Raw genomic sequence first — 5,426 nt, 5'->3', positions numbered from 1 at the left:
ATGCAATATATTTTCTTATATATTAATAAAAACATTGTATTCATTTCCAGGCTTCACAGGCCAATCTATAGACCATCATACCAGCAAGTGTAGACTACAGGCCAACCTACCATTGGTCTCATTTCGGGTAATTCTCGTGAGATTTCTTTTGTTATTTTGTTCATCAGAAGTCAGCTTTGCTACAGGTGCTAACATAAACCACATTTGTGAAGAATTATCTTCACTCCTTATTTTTAATCACCTTTTAATTCTATTTATCTCGTGCATGATTGGAATGAACTTGTATCATGTTTTCCTTATGCTAACACTTCTCCCATTTTTTTCCTCCCTTTATCCTCATGGTGTGAAGAATTATCTTTACTATTCTAATTAATCTTCTATCTTTATTTAGCTCGAGCGTGATTTAGTTTAGTTACCCTTAACTTTTTTCTTGTTTCGATTTATTTGAGATACCCTCTCCTTTTTCTATCCTATCTATCAAGATTCTCTGTTCATGGCACCACGACAGGTAGATTTCTACACTACTTATTAGCTGTCTGCATTAAATGGTTCTTATTGCCTTGGGCAGCATATACTACGATAAATTATTTTTCAGATCTTGGTTGCAAGTTTTACATTAGAATTTCTGTATTTCATTAACATCTCTGCATAAATTTCAAGTTTGTTGTCTGGGTATTATATCATCCGCCAATATACACTTTCTTGTTCTTGTTCGATAGCATTCCTGTTGCTGTTCATTCCCTCGCGAGTTGGAAGGTATGTCTCATATTGCAAAGTTGAATGGGAGGGGTGCTGGCCTTCTTTTCAACAGTGTCTTCCTGTATCAAGAAAGCGCTAGACGTATTTCCTGGTGGTGCTGTCTTTTCATAGAGTTTCTAGGATCTCATTCCTCATAGATTTATTACTGTCTGCTGGGAAGCCACACAACTTCGTTTGATTCCTCACTATTGGTTGGGATGGAAGGCCTTCATCTTTCTTTTCCCTTTATGGACCAAGTCCTAGAAGAACGATTGATAGGATTTGCATATACGTGGCTCCTACTGGATCTCTACCCATGGGAGACACTGCTGCCCCAGGATTTCCCAGGACTCACTTTATCAAAGACGAAGCATAAAAGAAATGCTGAGAGAAGATGATGCAACACAAAGGATTCCTAAGAGCGTTTCTTCGTCTCATCACCAACTGCTGATCGGAATGGAAGACCTCTGTCTTTTTCCCGGTTTTGGACAGAGAAGAGCTAGATAGATCGATAGGAGTTGTATCTTTTTGACTCATGCCATTTCTCTTCCTGTGTGAGAGATACAATGTTACCTGTGTGCACTCTCCTGCAGAGGCATGGGCTTACCTTTTGGCATGTGCCAACTAGATTGTTACTAGGTTTGTGCTAACTCTTGCAGAAGCATTTCCCTACAAGTTTGTCTGTCCTCACCTGTTTGCATGAGCCTTTGCACACTCTTGCAAGAGAGTGCCTTTGCCCTCATCTGTTTATGCGCCCTTAGCTGTGCTTACACAAGCTCCTACGGCAGAATGCCCTCATTTGCTCGAGCCCACGAGTTCTCTCCAATGCATGCACTCCTACAGGAGTAAGGATAGAAGATGGTCTCCTTCGGTGTGCCCTTGCCTGTTCACACACCCAAGAGCTTTTTCTTTTACTCACACGGTCCTACAGGAGCGTGCCATCATCTGCTCACATGCACTCCTACAGAAGCAAACCCTTATATGTTTGAGTGCTCACTAGAGCACTCCTAGCGAGGCTAGAAATTTTATAATTCTACATTTAACAGAACACTATGTGAGGTGAGATATACTTACAGTCCTGGAAACCATCCTTGCTCGAAAATGCATATTGGTATGTGGTGCAAGTGCTCATACACAGGCTACATGTGCTCTTTTTTTCACAAGAATGAGTGCATACTACCAATAGGATTAAGGGACTCACTCATCTCCCCCTTTCCAGCATGATCCCTCTCTTGCTTTCCAGATAGAGGGGGAAAAGTTGTGTACCGAGAATTATCCCTTCAGGAACAGACATTGCTAGATGCTTTTTAATAACTGTACAGTAGTCCGTCTTGTACTGAATATAGCGCCCTCATTAAAAAGGTCCAATTAACATAACTGTGTCTCAATGATCTCTAGCCAAGTAAGGAAGCATCCTTTCTCCCAAGCAAAGAATGATATACCTTGGCATTGTCATAGATACAGTAACTGGGAAATTATAGCCATCCCAGGACAAAGTACATAACCTGGTTCGGGAAAGTAGCTCATCCTTTCATTCATCAGCACAGTTACTGGCACAACAATGGCAACAGCTGCTAGGTCACTTAACATTATTAGAGAAACTTGTTTCTCATGGTCGCCTCCATTTACGATTGTTGCAATGCTATTTAAAGAGAGACTGGTCACTCTCCTCAGGCTTTAGTTCCGATTGAGGACGACACCAAACTCTACCTGCTTTGGTGTTTCCCTACTGATCTCCTTATTACAGTCATGTCAGAGAGGGTGGAGGGCCCGTCTGGCATCAGGACAATGGTCACCTGAGGACAGATCTCTTAACATCAATGGTCTGGAGTTGAAGGCAGAAAGCAGCTTACCATTACAGCCTCTCCTGGTCAGTCAGCAGAGTTGATGCATAAATGGGCAGTTTGCAATGCAGTAGTCCTCTCAATCTGGTTCATTCGCAGCAAGAGGAATGTCATAGTGGATAAGTTGAGTCGCAAGGGCCAGATAGTCATGTCAGCTTGGTCTTTACATCCCCAAGCAGTGAGGAATTGACTAACTTTGTGGGGTTCTCCAACAATAGACATGTTCACTACAAGCCTCTACAAAAACCTGCCAGTCTACTGCTCACAAAAGCCAGATCTGGCAGCAGCGCTCAATGATGCGTTGTAGCAGCTATGGGACTGCCTCAATGTCTATGCATATCTGCCTTTTTGGCTTCTTCGAATGGTGATGGACAAGGTGTTTTCATCCTAAAAACTAAATTGTTCTGTAGCCGAAATACAAACCACGCTATTTACACAGGGTATTACTTTCGGCGTAGCTGAAATGACGATCCATTAGATTTTTAACGAGGGTTAACTAAACCCCGCTAGTTAGCAGGGGGTAGGGAAGGGGTAGCTTGCTACCCCTCCCCCTCCCCCCCCCCCACACACTGGTGAGTTGTCTCACTTCACTTTTGGCTCGGACGAAATACAGACGTTTCTGTTTTCGTCCTCGTTAATGACAGCCTTAATTTGTTTTTTGCTTTTTCTAGTTCTGTGTGTTTGGAAGTTGGCCTCGACCGTTATCATCGCTATGCGCAAGTGCCCTGGACTCGCTGGACGCCCTTGTGAGACCTTCATGTCAGAGGAGGACACCGATCCTCACACCCTTTGCCCGCAGTGCCGAGGTCAACGGTGTGAGAGGGAGAATACTTGCAGTGAGTGTAGGGAGTGGTCTGCCTCCCAGTGGGAGAAGTTCGGCCGTCGGCGTAAGAAGAAGTCCAAGAGAGACCGTTCTCTTTCAGGGGCAACCTTGAAGAAGGAAGGCTCTAAGGACTCCTCTTCCGCCGCCCGAACCTCCTCCGAAGCTCCCACTCGATCGGTCTCTCGTGAGAGACTGCCGAGTGGTAGCGCAGGCCCTAGTGGTGTTTCCCGACCTCGGGGTGCGGGAGAGGGCGTTGCCTCCCTTAGCATGGCAGCTCCCTCTTCTCCTCTGGGGGAGGATATTTTGGATTTTAATGAATATGACCAAACTGTGTCTAATGATGATTTGTTCCAGCTTTGGGCTTCCTTGGGGCTTAAGGGCTCGCACTCCAAGGAAGCCCTGTTTGACCTGATCCAGTTGGGGGCTGCGGTCAAACAGTCGCCGGTAATACCGGAGGTATTCCCTTCGGATTTTGTCGACACTGTCTTGGCAGAGCCTTCCGACGGGTCTGGTCAAACCCTTGATGCTGCGCCTGTTGCGGACGTTGCTGAAGGCTCTCCGCCCCCCTCCGAACAGCCTTCGAGGGGGGAGGGGAGTCCCACGGTCTCTCCTGCGGGCGGGTCTCCCCCTCGGGGGAGCGCGCTGACAGAGACTCCTCTTCGGAGGACTGATGACCCGGACGCCCTTCCTCGAGGTCGTATTCGACGTAAGGCCCGTCGGCCTCTCCGCAGCAGAGGACTTCCTTCTCCCTATAAGGGAGTTAGGACGCGCCTCTTTGGGTCGTCCTCTCCTGATCCTCCCCCTGAGGAGGAGCCCCCCCGTCAGAAGCAGACCGTCGCAGTAGCGTCCCTTGACCTCTCCGCAGATCGTTCGCGATCTCCTACGCCTGCCAGACCTTCCGACCTGCCTTCTCCATTCCTGGCTGCAGATGCGCTTTGGGCGCCTTCTCACCCTGTTATCCAACAGGCACCGATCCCTTCGGGGAAAAGGGATTCTAATCACGGTGTGGGTAAGTCCCTTGCGCGTCAGGGTTCCCCTGCGCGCCCACCTGCGCGTTCGCGTGCAGTAGCGCACAAGCGCTCTCCAGAGTTACAGTCTTCGGACTTAACTCGCCAGCGCTCTCCTGCTCGGCAGCGATCACCTGCTCGCCAGGGCTCTCCTTCTCGCAGGTCTCCTGTGAAACAGCGCCCTCATGTTCCTGATGTGCGCAAGGCGCACCTACGTTCTCCTGAGCGCCCTCGTTCTCCTGTGCGCAGCCTGTTCCTGATGCGCGCCCAGCGCGCCAACGATCACCACCGCGTCCACGATCGCAAGATCTGGACTTAGGCAAGGGTTCCATCCCGTCGCCTCGCCCTCGCGCCCCTGCGCCCTTCTGCTCCGGCGCAACAGCGCACGCGCTCTCCAGAGCGCTCATCTAGAGCTGCTGTTCGCGAGCGTTCGCCTGCGCGTTCGTCTCCCTCCATCTCTTCAGATGTGCGCAGTAACCTTGCTACGCGCCAACGATCTCCTGCGCGCCCACGTGATCACTCGCCTGTGTGCAAACGCTCTCTTAAGACTGATCGCCCCAGGTCTCCGACTCGCCCGTGCGATAAATCGCCTGTGTGCAGTCGTTTGCCTGTCCGTGGTACGCGCCGTCGTTCTCCGGAGTACACGCGCCAGCGCTCTCCGCCTGGCGAACGCTCACCAAGTCGCTCGCGACTTTTCTCGCCCGAACATCGTCGTTCTCCTACGCCATCTCGCCCACGCGCATTCTTCTACACGCGGCAATGCGCCCGTGCTTCGGAAATCACCCGCGCGAGATTCCTCGAATGCTTTTTCGCGCGAGCGCTGCCGCAATCCACATTCTCGCAGGGATCATCAACGCGGCCAACTGATAGGGACGCGGACTTCCAGATCTGCCTCTGGATCGCCACCGCGCAAGCGTAGGATTACCTACCAGGATCAGGACCAGGAAGGATCTACGGAGAGGTCCATGCAACATTCTTTTTCTTCTTTTCAGGCAGGACCCGTGGCGTCCACTC

General features: G+C 49.7%; 1 long non-coding RNA gene across 1 annotated transcript in view; it reads left to right on the top strand.

Moving 5' to 3' along the window:
* The window catches only part of LOC137658743 (uncharacterized), a 28,918-nt gene extending 28,282 nt beyond the window's left edge, over positions 1-636 (top strand). Inside the window, exon 3 of the long non-coding RNA XR_011047407.1 lies at positions 51-636. This is a non-coding gene — a long non-coding RNA (uncharacterized lncRNA). The remainder of the gene's footprint in view (positions 1-50) is intronic.
* The last annotated feature ends 4,790 nt before the right edge of the window (positions 637-5,426 follow it).

This window comes from Palaemon carinicauda, chromosome 19, assembly GCF_036898095.1.
Source record: "Palaemon carinicauda isolate YSFRI2023 chromosome 19, ASM3689809v2, whole genome shotgun sequence".
In the NCBI taxonomy this organism is placed as follows: domain Eukaryota; kingdom Metazoa; phylum Arthropoda; class Malacostraca; order Decapoda; family Palaemonidae; genus Palaemon; species Palaemon carinicauda.
This window is presented reverse-complemented; position numbering and strand designations above follow the sequence as displayed.